At 38.6% G+C, this 17,171-nt stretch overlaps 1 protein-coding gene across 12 annotated transcripts in view; it reads left to right on the top strand.

The window, feature by feature from the left end:
- Positions 1 to 17,171, top strand: part of FRRS1 (ferric chelate reductase 1) — a 96,838-nt gene that overhangs the window by 32,429 nt on the left and 47,238 nt on the right. The window contains exon 1 of one of the 12 annotated variants that reach the window (XM_061411099.1): positions 10,039 to 10,137. The exons of the other annotated variants lie outside the window; for them this stretch is intronic. The gene's annotated coding sequence lies outside the window, so the exon portion shown is untranslated. Of the gene's footprint in view, positions 1 to 10,038; positions 10,138 to 17,171 lie in introns of those variants that run through there. 12 annotated transcript variants of the gene reach the window in all.

The raw sequence follows: 17,171 nt of genomic DNA on the forward strand, positions 1-17,171 counted from the left end.
GCTATTCTTGTAAAAAAGAAAAATATGGACACAGAGACATAGCGGGAAGATGATGTAAAGAGACATAGGAAGAAATCAGTCATTTATAAACAAAGGAGAGAGGGCTGCAGCTGATTCTTCCCTCTCAGCCCTTGGAAAAAACCAAACTGGCTGACCACTTGATGTTGGATTTTGAGATGTAGATTTTCTATTCTTTAAGAAATTCAGTTTGTGGTAGTTTCTTACAGAAATCCTCACAAACTAATACAAATGGTTTTTAGGGTGGGAGTGTTGACTAAAGGGTCACAGAGGGACTTTCTGAGGTGATGAGAAGGCTCTATTTCTTGATTGTGGTGGCTACATAATTGCATATGTTTCATGCATATGTCAGAAATCACAGAACTCTACACTAAAAAGGGAAAATTACACTCTTTTTAGAATTATACTTCTATAAGACAACTTAAAAAATTAATAAAAATGACATTAAAAAAGATTACTTTAAAAAATTAAATATTGGAAAAGTAACCCAGAATGTATGTATATACAAAGATGTTTATATTAATGTTGGTCATAATAATGAAACAGCAGAATGAAACACAATGTCCAAAATAGGAGATTATTTGAACAAATGGTTAAAATCAGAGACGAAAGATAAATTCTTTCCCTGACAGATCTTACATTCTAGAAAATAAGATCGCCAATACACGAATAGAGAAATAAATATATAGACATAATGTCAGGTAGTGATAAGTTCTGTGAAGAAGTTAAAGCAGAGTAAAGAAGGAGAGTTAAATGGAGCTGTGTTTTAGATACAGTAGTATGGTGTTGTGGAGAAGGTGATGGCACCCCACTCCAGTACTCTTGCCTGGAAAATCCCATGGGTGGAGGAGCCTGGTAGGCTGCAGTCCATGGGGTCGCTAAGAGTCGGACACGACTGAGTGACTTCACTTTCACTTTTCACTTTCATGCATTGGAGAGGGAGATGGCAACCCACTCCAGTGTTCTTGCCTGGAGAATCCCAGGGACCGGGGAGCCTGGTGGGCTGCCCTCTATGGGATCGCACAGAGTTGGACACGACTGAAGCGACTTAGCAGCAGCAGCAGCAGCAGTATTGTGTTGACTGTGCTAGGTTATAATCCCCAGTTATTCCATCAAATACTAAGCCAGACATTGCTATGAAGGTGTTTTGTAGATGTGGTTCAAGTTCATAATCAGTTGACTTTCAGTGAGAGAGATTATCCTAGATATCTGGGTGAGCATGATGTAATGAGGAGCATGCGAAAAGAGCTTAATAGCAAAGACTTCCTTGAAAAAGGCGATATTCCAGCTATGGTGAGAGAGAAAACTTGAGAAATATTTATTATCTCTAAGACCGTGTTATCCTTGAGTTTTATTAATTAAGGAAGGGACTATTTTTTCTTTGTCATGGTTGCTGCTGCTAAGTCACTTCAGTCGTGTCCGACTCTGTGCAACCCCATAGACGGCTGCCCACCAGGCTCCCCCGTCCCTGGGATTCTCCAGGCAAGAACACTGGAGTGGGTTACCATTTCCTTCTCCAATGCGTGAAAGTGAAAAGTGAAAGTGAAGTCGCTCAGTCGTGTCTGACTCTTAGCGACCCCATGGACTGCAGCCTACCAGGCTCCTCCGTCCATGGGATTTTCCAGGCAAGAGTACTGGAGTGGGGTACCTAAGTGTTTTTAATTGGAGAATAATTTAATTGGACGATTTATGTGTGTATGTGCCTGTTCTTCCCAACCTCTAAACGTTAGTGAACTCCAAAGCTCATTTTGTCAGATCTCTTCTTTTTTCCATCCATGCTCACTTTGTAGTACCAGTGACTCAAATGTTTATTTTCATACATGTCTATCAACAGATAGCTTCACTTGGCTATTTTAATGACATTTAAAACTTAAAATGTCCATCACTCAGCTCTTGCTTCCCACCCTTCAAATCTGCTCTTTCCTTTTCCCACTAATCTTCCCATACTAATAGATGCTACCACTTCCAATTCTTCCTCTTCCCCTCAAATTTCCTGTCTTGGGTTCATCAGTTTTTCTCTGTTGATCAGAATTGACTCAAGAGATACAGTTCTGGTTATTGCTTCCTTTGCTCTCAGAGAAGTAAAGTTATTAGCGATTCAAGTTAGGAATTTATTCGGTGTTCGGAATTTAGAGTCTTATTGTCAGCATCTTAAAAGATGGGGAACACATGTATACCTGTGGCGGATTCATTTTGATATTTGGCAAAACTAATACAATTATGTATAGTTTAAAAAAAAAAAAAAAAAAAAAAAAAGCAAATATCTCATTTTTAGGCTACAGAAGAACAAACTTGGCCTACTGGGGGCAGCAGAGAACAGTGTGTTAAATATTTAGACCCAGAGAAGACTCTGGAAGCGTTTAGTTACAAGCAACTCTCCCAAGCACTCAGATCACTGTGATCAGTAGTCAGCTCTTTTGTCGGATGATGGGAGGTAAGAGACTGGAGGGGAGTATTGGTGCACGTGTGCCTATCAGAGCTGGAAACCAATGGACAGACATGGCAGCAGTTTGCTCCATGGGGATTATCAAATTTCCTGGAGAATCCATAACCTACTGAGATTTTTATCTTTGTTGACTCCCTCCAGTTGTTCAATGGCACACTGTCCAGCCTAGCACACTGATAGTTAGCTATGAAAAGATTCACTATTTTTAGACTGCTTGGTGGTGTTTTTTTATTTATTTTTTTCCTTTTTTCCATATTTGCTTTCTTTTACACGTTCTGTTTTTGTGTTTGGTCCTCGATAGTCTAAAGTCTGTGGAAAGAAGGCCTACATGTAAGTATTATAGGGGTGAAAAATTTGCCACCCCGAAATCCTCTTTGGCATGAGGATTAATTTAGGCTGATCATTTTTAAGTAAGAGAAGGCTCAGGAAGTCTCTCTTCTACAACCTGTTGGCTGTCTAAATAATTTAAAGGGCCTGTTCCCAGAATAGAGCTATCGCCAGAGATATGGGGGGTGTTGAGGGGGAACTCAGCTGGGCCCAGGGGTCAGAGTCCACTCTGCGTCCCACAACTTCTACATTGCCCATTTACCAAACATTTACTATTCTATCTCTATGTCAGTTACCTTCTTCCTCTTTAAAGTCTCCAACCTACTACTCCCAACATCCTCATTTGTCTTTAGCTGAAGACGGAATTCAAGGTGAGCATTTAGGTCATTTTGGCAAGTAACTCAGTTTTCCTGCATCTCTCCCAGGGGCACACTTTATTAAACTTTTCTTGTTTTTCTGTCTCATGTCAGTTTAATTCTTAGACCATTGTGAAGAATTTAGAAGGACAGAAGAAAGTTTTTTCATCCCCAAAAATATTGAGAAAGAAGGAACTGATAATTGGCTTGGGGAGATGAAAAGCAGTTGGTTTCAACATTTGGAGCTGTTACCCACAGTGAGAAATACATCTTATCTCACAAACCAGGACATATCTACTCATAATCAGAAAAGCTCATGAAACACCACTTACTTACCCTTTTGGTATAAAGGTATCTTCTCTGATATTTTCTATTTTATTTCCCTAACATTTTTTTTCTGATTGTGACCACTAAGATTATATAATCCACTAACAATTTGGTTGTGGCACTGAGATGAAAAATTCTGAGCTATAAAATATGAAAAAGACAAAAAGTTGAAAGTCATCTCCAGGTTTAGCTTGTGTGGTGAGGAAAATAGGTACTGCTAATTGAAAAAACAAAGAAGAAATTGGAAAGAGAAATTGATCAAGTTTCCTGTGGCTACTGTAACAGATGTGAAAGGAAAATAAAAGAACGGAGTTGGTTTTGCTAAGAAAACTCTCTAAAGTGGATCAGGAGGCCACTGAGCAGGTGTGAATTGTGTGCGTCTTGGCCTGGATGAGATCTGGCCTTTTGATTCTTGTCCTACTCAGCATCCTTGTCGGACCATTGTTACTCTACAGGACTCTTGGCAGCCTATCTGCCTGCTGGGCCCTTGCCCTAGAGCAGCTCGTGATTCCTCGAGGACAGACGTTTCCTGCCTTGTGTCAGGGGCAGTCATGGTTCTTTGGCAGGCTGTGTGGCTTTTATGTTTGTGGGCCCCTGACTCTTTCTCTTCTCCAGAACACTCTTTTGGTTTTCTCCCAATCTGTGTCTCCCAAATTGAAGTTCCTCAGACCCCCAATAAAACTCTTTGTTCTTTGCAACCTCAATATTTATTACTATTCAACACAAATTACCATAAATGTGGTAGCTAAAACAACAGAAATTTATTCTCTCACGGTTCTGGAGACCAAAAGCCCAAAACCAATACCAGCAGGCCAAAGTCAGGAGGTTAGCACACACCCTGCACAGGCTCCAGGTGAAAATCTGTTCCCTGCTTCTCCAGTTTCTGTGAGGCTGCTGTCATTCTTGAGTGTTTACTTCCAGGGTCACACTGTCTTCTCTCCTTTTGTGTGTGCCCTCCTGCCTCTCTTTCCAGGACATTTGTGATTGCAGTTAGGGTACACCTGGATAATCCAAGATAACAACTCAGTGACATCTGTAACACTCCCACCCCCCGCACTATTTTTGGCCTTGTAACATTCATAGGTTCTGGAGATTTGCATGTAGATAACTTTTTGGAGACTTATTATTCAGCCGACTAGGAGAAAAATAGAGTGAGTTCAGTTTTTGAATGGAGAGATGCTCAGTTAGCTTGAAAGCAAGAAAACAAGACTGGAATTGATTATTATATAAAAGATGAGGGCTATAATTATATTTTGGGTGTTTATTAACATCAAGGGAAGTTGAAAATCTAAGAATGCAGGTGTTTGTGGAAGCCTGAACCAAATTTATCTTCATAAAATATACAGTGTTGTTCAGTTCAGTCACTCAGTCATGTCTGACTCTTTGCGACCCCATGAATTGCAGCACGCCAGGCCTCCCTGTCCATCACCAACTCCCAGAGTTCACTCAAACCCATGTCCATTGAGTCGGTGATGCCATCCAACCATCTTATCCTCTGTTCTCCCCTTCTCCTCCTGCCCTCAATCTTTCCCAGCATCAGGGTCTTTTCCACTGAGTCAACTCTTTGCATGAGGTGGCCAAAGTATTGGAGTTTCAGCTTCAACATCAGTCTTTCCGATGAACACCCAGGTCTGATCTCCTTTAGGATGGACTGGTTGGATCTCCTTGCAGTCCAAGGGACTCTCAAGAGTCTTATGGGACAAATTACATGCTCAGATGTCTGGAAAACTACAAGACTGCATGTCTACAGGCACATGCAGTTTTACCAGGTAATTGTGCCCTTCCCGTATTCCCTTTCTCCTCCTTTCCCTTCCTCTTTCCTTCCTTCCTTCTTTCTTTCTCACCCACCTAGGAAGACACAATATATTATAGTAGATTTAGAACCTCCTTATACAAATATAGGTTAGTGCCTAGTACAATCTTTGAGATACAGTAGGTTAGTTGACAAAATATTTGTTGGATGTGATAATTTTTTTTAAACTGACCACCTAAAAATCTAATATTTTTCTAGTCCGTTATGTGCCTCTTCTTGGCCACCAGAAACTGCATTCAGAATTTAACATGACACCTTAAAGAATATATGATTCTGGTTGTAACCCCTCACTTTTACTTTTGAGGTAACAAGAGCAGAGAGGATAAGTGATTTGTCTAAAATGATCTAGTGCTCTTTTCACCACACTCCTTTGCCTTTTCACCTTCATTTTAAGCCAAGCTTCTCTAGTTTACCTGCCAATCTGAAGAAGCAGTGCATGCATGCGTGCTAAGTCTCTTCAGTCATGTCCGATTCTTTGTTATATTATGGACTGTAGCTCACCAGGCTCCTCTGTCCATGGGATTCTCCAGGCAAGATTACTGGAGTGAGTTGCCATGCCCTCCTCCAGGGGATCTTCCCGACCCAGGGTTCACACCTGCATCTCTTATGTCTCCTGCATCGGCAGGCAGGTTCTTTACCACTAGTGCCACCCGGGAAGCCCGAAGAAGCAGAACTATTACTAAAATGGGGTAATACTCTGAGTCTTTCCCCTGTTGGCATTTATTTTCTTCAAAGGCAAAATGCTTCATTCCATTGGGATCGGGAGTGACTCATCTAATCACAGCCCTACACAGTGGAGTCACTCTCATACCTTATATCTTCTTCCTGCTGCAACTTTGGAAATGTGCAGTGGCATTTTTTTGATTATCATTAGTAATAGGTAGAACAGGGCTTCTATATTAATAGCTGGAGAATGGAAGGCTTAGACTTTCTACAAAGAGCAGTACAGTATAGCACAACAAGGAAATATCTCACTGGAAAAGAATTATTATCAGAAAGCAAAGTCCTATGCCACAAAGAGTTATCCTCTATGTATTTACATTGGAGTAGACTTTTTTGACTTCAGATCATCTCCAAGTTTTTTTATAGTGAAAAGAAATTATGGTGAAATAAAGGCTTTTTTCAAGAGATTAATTTTACCTAAATAAGTCAGGACTGGGTCTCAGTAACAATGTTAGTTACCTTTTGAAGACACAGATAATTCTAGCCAGGGGTTGGGTGAGGTGGCAGATATTGTTCAGGATCATTCATCATAGAGAAGTCAAATTATGTTGAGTAATTTAAGGAGTAGGCTGTGTTTAGAGGAGCATACTGTGAAGTGACCTGGAACTGCTGGGAAGAAAAATATGAAGAAGAATATTGCTACTACTAATCCAATGCTGAGAATGGCTTTGTGTTGTCAGAGAACACGTAAAATGTGGATTTAATGAGCAGAGTTTGGTCAGAAGTTTATGGGTAATTTTGGAACAATTTCTTATTGTGAGGCATGGGAAGATGGGATGTTTCATTTACAAATACTTTTGTGGCAGGCACTGTGATTTACAGATATTATTTCATTTGACTGTCAGTCTATGCAATATGGACATTCATTCATTCAGTAGTAAGTGAAGGTTTTTTGAGAATTACATGGTATGAGTTATACTTTAGGAAGATTAATATGATAGCATGTGGGATGGCTTGTTAAGTTAATGAGAAACTGGAGGTGCTTAGTAGATAATGACCATAGTCCTGCTGAGAAGTAATGAGGATGTAAGCCAGAATGAAGGCACTGGAGATAGAGAAGAGGGGATGAATTTGGACGAAATTTGATGAGATATAATTAAAGACTGAGTGAAAATAAGTTTATTTTAGACAGTGGATTTGGTTTTATGGAGTTGTACAGTCCATGGAATTCTCCAGGCCAGAATACTGGAGTGGGTAGCCTTTCCCTTCTCCAGGGGATCTTCCCAACCCAGGGATCGAACCCAGGTTTCCTGCATTGCAGGCAGATTCTTTACCAACTGAGCTGTCAGGGAAACCCTTTATGGAATTGAGGCAGGGTCTAATCAATTGGAGATATTGTACCTGAATGTAATTTTTAATGACATGCTGACTGCAATAGGAAGATTTATATGTTTGGCCCATCCACCCTCATTCATACTTGGCAGTGGGACTCAGTATATGGAGAGTCAGTAGCTCTGGCTTAGATCCCTGTCGGCCACTTTTATCTGCCTGACTTTGGGCTATTTACTTAACCAGGCACAGCCTTAGCCTTCTCAGCTGCAGTATGTCCATGACAAATACCTTTTGCCTAGAGTCCTTGTGAGACTTAGATATAATTCATGTGCTTGTTCAAAATGGAAGCCTAATAGATGGTTATTATTGCTCATGCTATACTTTATTTGCCTTATTCATTCTCATATGAGTGTGCAGTGGGTTTTTCCAGTGACTGCACGATGTGTTGTATTGGGTTGCAACAGACTGAATGGAGAAGCAGGTATGAGAATCCAGCTGTCTTTTATTAACCCAGGCACAGAAGAAGTTTGTAAAAATTTAAGCAATACTACTCTTCTCACTGAATTCTTATATTTGAAAAACACTTATAACAGCAAGAGGAAAAAAATATTAAGAGTAAAAAAAAAATTGTGTTATGAGTTCCTTATTGTCATTTGTCCATAAATAAATATGTGGAACTTGTGAATAAGTATTTAAATATATCTCATTAAATTTTTTTAATACAATAGATATTGACAGATATCACCCCCATAACCAAACATCTCTTAGGGGCTCTAATGATTTTTAGGAGTTGCAAAAGGGTCCTGAAACCCCAAAATTTGAGAACTGCTAATTTAGAGACCTGAGTGGGATCCAATGGGCTGGTATCTACTTTTCAGAGTCCAATGTCCATTGAAGACTCTAATAAATAGCGTTTCTTTTCTGGCAGCTGACAAGTAGCTCAAGAGGTGAGCTTCTGGGAGGGAATGATAAAGGGAATTAGGACTGGGGACTTTAAGGGAAATGATAAGCTTGGAAAGGGTGGTTTTAGATAGTGCTTAACCTCTCCATTCAGTTTTTTCTGCCATATCATACTGCTTTCTAAGATTGCTTTAGGATGAAAGATTGATAGCATATTCTAAGAATTATTTGTTTTATAGACTTTTTATCATGCTTTTGGCATGTAAAGTGTTCACTGGGGACTATTCCTGGAAAGACTCTAATTATAACTAGAGAAAGTTACGTCACCACTTGACCCTTAATATGGGAGTACTGAAGCTCAACTGACTCCATTTAAGTTCATTCACGTTCCAAGCAGCTTTAGGATAGAAAATCAGTCTTCTTTATTTAAAGCTTCTCTCTAAAATCCTGTAGAGGGGGCTTTTGTTAATTTGTGGCAAGTTCCTAAAGATTAAAGTGATGGTGTTCTTTCCCTACTCTTTTCCCTTTTGAAAAAGTTTTAGAAAATTTACTAATGTGATCGCCAACTAGTGATCACAAGTCAAGGCATGTGTGACAGTCTGTTTTTCAGTCTGCACATACTAGTCATTGTCTGAAGTATTTACTATTGTCTTTTCCTAGCCCTGTTTTTTTTTTTTTTTGACAAAAAAATCTTGGCAAAACAAAGCCTAAAGTCTTTAAAAAGAAACAAAAACAAACAAAACTCCTGAATTCCAAGGTGTGCATGCTCAGCCTGAGTCTGTCCAACTCTTTGTGACCCCCATGGACTGTAGCCCACTAGGCAACTCTGTCCATGGGATTATCCTGGCAAGAATACAGGAGTGGGTTGTCATTTCCACCTCCAGGCGATCTTCCCCCCCACCCAGGGATCCAACCTAGGACTCTTAAGTCTCATGCATTGACAGGTGGATTCTTTACCACTGAGCCTCATGGGAAGCCCCAAAGTAAAATTTGCGTAATAAAAGAATTATTTTGCATTATGTCACTTGCACTTTCAAAGGTGTCATTTTAATGCAGTCTGATTCTATTACACCTTTTGTAGTTAATTGCAATAGTCTGCTAATTATTGTTATTCCCTAGATAAGGTTGCCAGATAAACTAAGCTAAACTAAGCTAAGCTAAGTGAAAGTCGCTCAGTCATATCCGACCATTTGTGACCCCATGGAATATACAGTCCATGGAATTCTCCAGGCTAGAATAGTGGCCTTCTCCAGGCGGTCTTCCCAACCCAGGGATGGAACCCAGGTCTCCCGCATTGCGCAGGCGGATTCTTTACCAGCTGAGCCACAAGGGAAGCCCAAGAATACTGGGGTGGGTAGCCTATCCCTTCACCAGCAGATCTTCCCAACCCAGGAATCAAACCGGGGTCTCCTGCATTGCAGGCAGATTCTTTACCAACTGAGCAATTAGGGAAACCCTGTCAGATAAAATAGAAGGTAAATTTGAATTTTAGGGAAACAATGAATCATTTTTTAATATAAATGTGTCATCAATATTGCATAGGATAATGCTTATATTAATGAATGATTGGTTGTTTATATGAAATTTGAATTTAACATCCTATGCTTTATTTTGCTAAATTTGGCAACCCTTACCTAAGCACAAACAGGTTCTCTGTCTTTACTTAACATTATACAGAGCAGGTTGTATTTCAAATGGTTTTATAGTTAAAGACAAAAATTTAATTTTCACAGTGAAACAGTGATTAGTTGGTAATGGTAAAATTGTTTCTTTGTGTAGAACAGAAGGGTTAATTCTCAGAAACAGAGTCCTGAGACTAGTGCCGGTCTTGCAAATCCTGTTTTGCTGCTTAGTTTGGGAAACTCTCTTCTTATGGGTAAGCTGGCTCCACCCAGCTGCTGAGAAAGAGTTGTTAACAAAACCGGAAGTTGGATAGGCTGCCTTTGCTTCTCAAGGTAAGTGTCTCCTGTTTTCTTTCTGCCAGAGCTTTTTGCAAGGCGCTTAAGAATTAATTCCAGCTCAGTGACTGTACTGAGAGAGCAGTCGCTTGTGCTGACCCAGGCTGTCGGATACGCAGGATGGATATCTTATTAACGAACTGTGTTCTGGAGCTTGTGAGCTTGTGTTGAGCTAATGAGTGTTCACTAGCGAGTTAGGTTAATAATATGTTCCATGACTTTGACTACAGAGCTTTAATCCCATGAGACATGTTTGGGATCATGAAAAGCACTGACTTTATTCATGCATCAGTGTTTTGCCCTTAATTTTTAGCAATGGAAGCTCCCTTTTTACTTAACCTAATGGCATTCTTTATTTGATTTTTAAAGTGTCTTTTAATTTAGCAATCTTAGCTCCCCCACCCCCAGCTCTGGTGTGCCTTTAGAATTTTAGAGAGGCTCTGGGGTGACTAGGTGTTACCTCTGCCTTTAATTTTTTTTTAATATCTTGTCGTGCTGTCCTAGGGGTAAAGGGGGGAGTTTTCAGTTTGTAAATGTATTATCAGAAATAATTCTTTATAAAGCTAAACTTTTACTTCAGATATTTTCTTCTTTCTCTGAATTAGAGAAAAGGTGGAAGAAAGCTTTGAATGTTTACTTGGATAGTGCAGAGGTGGGAGGCTAAAACTTGGTCTGTTGATTTACTGAAAACAATGAGCTTAACTTTTTGAAGGACTTTTTTTTTTTTTTTTATTAAGGGGAAGAGTTCTACTAAGTCTTTTAATTAGCCAATATGTTGATTCTTTTTGCTGACCGTACCTTCTGTTTCACACCTGTCCGCTTAGGTAATGTCAGATTCTCTGGAAATCACACTGTTGCATTGCATTGAGTGCTGTTTTCAAGGTTGTCTGCTTAGTCATTGTGAAAGGAAATCAGGGAGTAGGATGCCTTTGCTTCCTTAAGACAAGTCAATCAGTTGTGGCAAAAAAAAATGCATTAACGTTTTTTATTAGCAAAAAACTACAGCTTTTGGAGCCTCCCAGAAGAGACAAGTTATTAAAAGTTGGTGGAATTAGGCAGTATTCCAAGGAAGAAAGGATTTTATGGAAGATCTGGTTTGTGGTAGACACTGTGCTAAATGTTTCACAGATGTTATTATATTTAATCTTCACCAAGGCCCATGATGTTGGTATCATAGTCTAACAAAATAAGAAATTTTGCCCAGTGAGATTAAATAATTTGCCTAAGGTCAGTCACTAAGGTGGTGCCTGCTGGATTCAAACCTAGGTCTATGCGATTTCAGAGTCCTTACTACACACTGTCTCATAGGACAGAGTGGTTGATAGCATTTTAAATGGACCTTGAAAGAGGCGTGGAGGTTTTATGAAAACAAAACAAACAAAAAACAGTAAAAGTAATATAGAATATTTGAAAATTGAAAAAAAATTCTAAACATCTTACAGTTTATTTAATGTTTCTTTATAGTCTTCACATATGCATGTTTGTAGTCTATTTTAAAATTACAAAGCACTGCATGCTTAAAAAAATATACACAATTTAAAAAGGATTAAAAAGAAGTCCACTCCTCTTCCCATATTGAAAACACTTTCCTAGGGGGTAACCGCTATTGAGACTGGTTAAACGATGGTGTTTTTTCTTTTGTATGTAACTTAAGTATCCTTTTGTAGTATGTTTTTCATTCATCACTATGGCATGAGCATGTCTCCACCCAAGTGCATGTAGATTCATGTCTTAGGATTTTGTGAAAAAAGTTTATATTTGCAAAGCATTTAAAAGAATTCCTGCCTCCTAGAAAGCAGTCAATAATTATTAGCTGTTATTCCTGTAATTATTTACTCTATTTCATTCTTTTAAATGGATACACAGTATTTTATTTTATATTTTATTAAAGTATAGTTGATTTACAATGATATGTTAATTTAAGTGTACAGGAAAGTGATTCAGTTATATTTATACACATATATATGTTTATATGTATCTATTCTTTTTCCTTATAGGTTATTACAAAAAATTGAGTATAGTTCTCTATGCTATATAGATATCCTTGTTGATTACTTAAGTTATACATAGTCGTAGGTACACATTATTTTAGAGTTTGGGGATAGCATAGAATAAGGGGCATCCCAGGTGACTCAGTGGTAAAGAATTCACCTGCCAATGCAGGAGACACAGAAGACACAGTTTCAATCCCTGGGTTGGGAAGATTCCCTGGAGAAGGAAATGGCAACCCACTCCAGTATTCTTGCCTGGGAAATCCTGTAGACAGAGGATGGGCCACAGTCAATGGGGTGGCAAATAGTTGGACACGACTGAGAGACCGAGCATGAGCATGCATAGCATAGAATATTTTTGTAAACACCTAAATTGTCTTAAATTTTTGTTATTACAAATAATCCTTGCATAACTGTGTGGACTTTTCTTTTTTAAAAATTGAAGTATAGTTGGCCTACAATATTATATTAGTTTCAAGTATACAACAGAGTAATTAGAATTTATATAAACTATACTCCATACAAAGTTTTAAAAAAAATATTGACTGTATTTCCTGTGCTGTTTGTTGTGTGGGGTTTTTTTGGTAGGATAAATTCCTAGAAGTGAAATTCCTCAAAGGTTAAACATATTCTAGTTCAGTAGGAGATTGTTACATTTCCTCCAAAACTATTGCAGTGATGTACACTCTTCACTGTATGAGAGCACTTACTTCTCCACATCCTTGCTTATATTGGATATTACTAGTCTTTTGCATTTTACATGAAATGATAGGCAACTTACCTTTTTTTTTTTTAACAGTGTTCAGATATTTTTGTATCTTTTTTTTTTTTTTCCACTTAACGTATTTCTGTTTTTACATGGGTAGGAATTGGATGTGTAGCATAATGGAGGTCCCAGTTAGAAGACAGAACAAGTGTAGAAAGAAAGTGAAGTACTTGCTCCAGAAGCAAGTACAAATGGTACATTGTTGCTGGAGCATGGATTGGGTTAAATACACATGAAATGCATAGTGCTTTTGTCCTTAATGGAATAAGTCCTGAGAAGCTGTAGAAGGTTTTTGGAGAGAGGAGTGATGTAATGAGAATTGTGCCTTGGGGAAATGATCTTGTGGTGTTTTGTAGGACAGATTAGAATGGAGATGCAAAAACAAGGAGGCAATGGAAAGGATTTCACTAATCTGGGTGACAGGTAATGAAAGCTTTATGCTTGAAGGTGTTGTTGGAATGGAAAGCAGCAGACAGATATAATAGAATGAAAGGTAGAAGAGAGAAGCTGAAGGGATAAGTAGGCGAATGGAAGAGTAGAGGTGGAATCTGCTGAGCTTGTCTGGAAATTGGGGTCTCAAAGAGTGCTTGGAGTCAGATCTTGAGAATTTGGGGTTTCAAATCTGTTGACTAGAAATGTTTATAGGCCACCATCAAAATAGGAAAGTCAGATGCAAGAGCTAGTTTGGAGGAAAAAATAATGAATTTCATTTCAGAAAAAAAATGAGCTTATTGTCATCCAAACAGAAATCTATAGATACTTGGAAATCTGAGTTGAAGCACTATGGAAATGTGGGATGGGGGCAATTGAAATATTTGGGAATTATTCAGGGGTAATAACTGAGGCTATGGAAGGGATAGCCTGTAGAGAAATGCAGGGGTCAAGGGAAAAAGTCTTGGGGATGGATATCTTCCCAAGTGGCTTAGTGGTAAAGAATCTGCGTGCCAATGCAGGAGCTACAGAGGACATGGGTTCAATCCCTGGGTCAGGAAGATCCCCTGGAGAAGGAAATGGCAACCACTCCAGTATTTTTGCCTGAAAAATTCTAGGGACAGAGGAGCCTGGTGGGCTACAGTCCATGGGGTCGCAAAGAGTCGGACACGACTGAGCAGTCACACACTGTGTGTCCAATGACAATGACATCTTCATGTAAGAGAAAAAGCCTTCTGATGATGCTGTGATTAGGGGAATCAGAATTAGACTGGAGAGCTTCCGGTTCTTTTTCTTCAGTGGTTTTCCTTTACCTTTTCTTCTACTTAAACTCTAAATTCTTTTCGACCATTTTAGGTTGTCATCACACCTGACAAATCTCAAATTGACTGTTAATGTGTCATTTTTTAAAATGCTCTTTGTTTTTTAGAACCTTTACTGAAAATGTCATAACTCCAATTGTTAATTTTAAAAAATTGTTTTTCTCTGTACTTCCTGCTGTGAAAATGGAGTCTGAAACATTTTTATCTGGGGAATTGGAAATACTTGACCTGGTTTTCAATTTCTCTAAAATTTGAGATTCAGTTATCAAAGTCAGTTTAACTCTTGATATGGAAGCTTTCTATGAAGGTGAAGTTAAATTACTAGCAAGAAGGGGAACACATTTTCTGAAATATTTCAAAAGGCTTGAACAAATTAAATGCAGATGAAAGAAACACATGGAAATCTCAATTGTTTAACCACAGTGGTGTTCATCAGAAACTTAGCACATAATGGCAATATGGAAAGTGACTAGTGATAATAAATGATGACAATTATCATTTATTGATGGTGTTTTTAAGCATTAAACTAGTTGTTTTTATATCCATTGTTTCAGGGGCTTTTGTTTTATGAGAGAAATCTCTACATTGCTTCTTAGACTCATATAGTAGACCCAACATTCTGAATAAATTAGGCTAATTTCGATTTCTCATTTGTCATAATATGCCCCCACTCACATTGTTTGTTGTAAAATTTGGATTCTCACTACACCTTCCAAATCCTCTCTCTCCAAGGAGGGAGCAAAGATTTGAAGTGAAGAGAATGCAAATGTTGGAGTTAGATTTGGATTCTAATCTTAAAAGTGTACAGGATTTTGTGTACATTTCCTGGTCTCAGTTTCTTCATCTCTAAACTGATGCTTGTTGTAAGGATTATATTAGATGTAGTCTCTACTAGTTTATCACCAAATATATGTTTCTTTGTCTTCTTTTTCACACTATGTCCCCTTTCTTCCCCCCTCTATAGTAAAACTAATCCTTTCCTTTCTTATTGCTATAGAAATTTCATTGCTTTCTGTGTATCTCTTGCGCTTAGTCTTATCTGATTTTGTCAGTCTCCTTATCCTTCTCTGGTTCTACCTACTTTTCTAAAACTCTTCATGCCTAGCTCTGCCACTGTAAGGTGAACACCTATGGGTATCTTTAACCCCGGTCCCTCTAGCTTTTGGTCATAGGCTTAACAGTTTTGCCCTAGCTCCTAGATGAAATCCTGAAATTACACATACTGTGTCCCAAAATTAATTTATCATTCACCTTGGAATTTCAATTTCATTTTTTAATGGAAGCATTATTAAAAAATGGTGCTTCTGTTTCTAGGCTAAAACATAAACAAAAACATGTTTAACTTATAAGCAAATTGAAAAATTTTATACTTATAACAAAGTAAAAGAAAATGATGCCATTGTAATTTTAATTAGTAAAATAAAAGCAATTTTGAATAAAAAGTAGTTATTAATTTTAAACATTATGGAATGTGCTTGATGGAAATTCTGAAAGGAGCATTCAAGTGCTTTAGGGATTGCAATGTCTTTATATTATGGTTACGATGAAATAAATATTCATATTTTATGCCAGAGAAGTGAAAGTGAAAATGTTAGTCACTCAGTCATGTCTAACTCTTTGTGACCCTATGGACAGTAGCCTGCCAGGCCCCTCTGTCCATGGAATTCTCCAGGCAAGAATACTGGAGTGAGTTGCCAGACAAGGAACATTTAAACATAAACTTTTTCTCTGCCCCTTTTGGCCACCTATCTCACCTCTAGTGTGCACTGTGCATTTGTATTATGGGTTAACCAGACAAATACCTCCTCAACAATAAAGATCGATTTTTCTTCTGGCACCAGTCATGCTACTGTTTTAAAGATAACATTCCTTTCTCAATCCAGTCAGGAGTTGATTACCCAAGGTTGATTACCTTGTACATGCAGACATCTTTAGTGAACTCAGACGGTGAAGAATTCACCTGCAATGCAGGAGACCCAAGTTTGACCCCTGGGTTGGGAAGATCACCTGGAGAAGGGAATGGCTACCCACTCCAGTATTGCCTGGAGAATTCCATGGACAGAGGAGCCTGGTGGGCTATGGTCCATGGGGTCGCAAAGACACAACTGAGTGACTAACACTTTCACTTTTGTGTATGAAGCCAGTATATTATTTCTCCTAAAGACAGCGATTGATGTAAAACAAACTGGTCAGATGACCTGGGGAAATACTGGTTGCACCTGATGAAAGTCTTTAGCTTAAATACTCACTGATGTCCTTATTTATGTTACTAGCTATATTATTTGTATTCTGCCTATTTTACATGATTATTGTTTTTTGCACTACTAAATGTGTCACTGACCTCAGGTAAATTCAGTGATGATTAGGAAACCTGAAATGATTGACCAACTATGTAGTACTATAAGCTCAACGATTATAACTAGTAGTGGGAAGAAGCAATGAAAAGGAACCATTTCTTGGACCATAACAGACTAGTAAGACAGGTGGTCTGGAGACTTTTGGCTACTGTTAACTGGGCTTAGTTCAGTAATAGCACATTGAGAGCCTATCAGTGAAATCTTTGCTGATCTGGGAATGAGCCTTCCTACTACTGGGGGGCAAATTTGTCACAAAATGCTTACTAAACCCTGGTTGAAGTTAAGATAGAAAGGGAAGGGATTGTAAAGAATGTTGCTCAACCTCTGAATCAAGTCATCAGCTGCTTCAGTCGCTGACCCATGGTATACCCTGAAAGAAGTTCACAGTGAAGATCAGCAGGAGGCACTCTGTGCTCTGGGGAAACTGGCAGGACAGGCCTGCAGACAGATTTTTCTAGGGGAGAATTTTATGAACCCAGTTTCTTTCATCTTCCCATACTTAGAGGAGCACTAAAACCATTCACTAAGATATCTCCTCCTTGAGAAAAACAGTACATTTTACCAAGATGTGTACTTGATTGCACATACCCTCCTCTCTAAAAATCATGTAATACTGATCTCTCCCTTTACCTCTTTGGAACAGTTTTCAGATATCTAAGGAAAG

This window comes from Bos javanicus, chromosome 3 (assembly GCF_032452875.1).
Source record: "Bos javanicus breed banteng chromosome 3, ARS-OSU_banteng_1.0, whole genome shotgun sequence".
NCBI classification, from domain to species: Eukaryota; Metazoa; Chordata; class Mammalia; order Artiodactyla; family Bovidae; genus Bos; species Bos javanicus.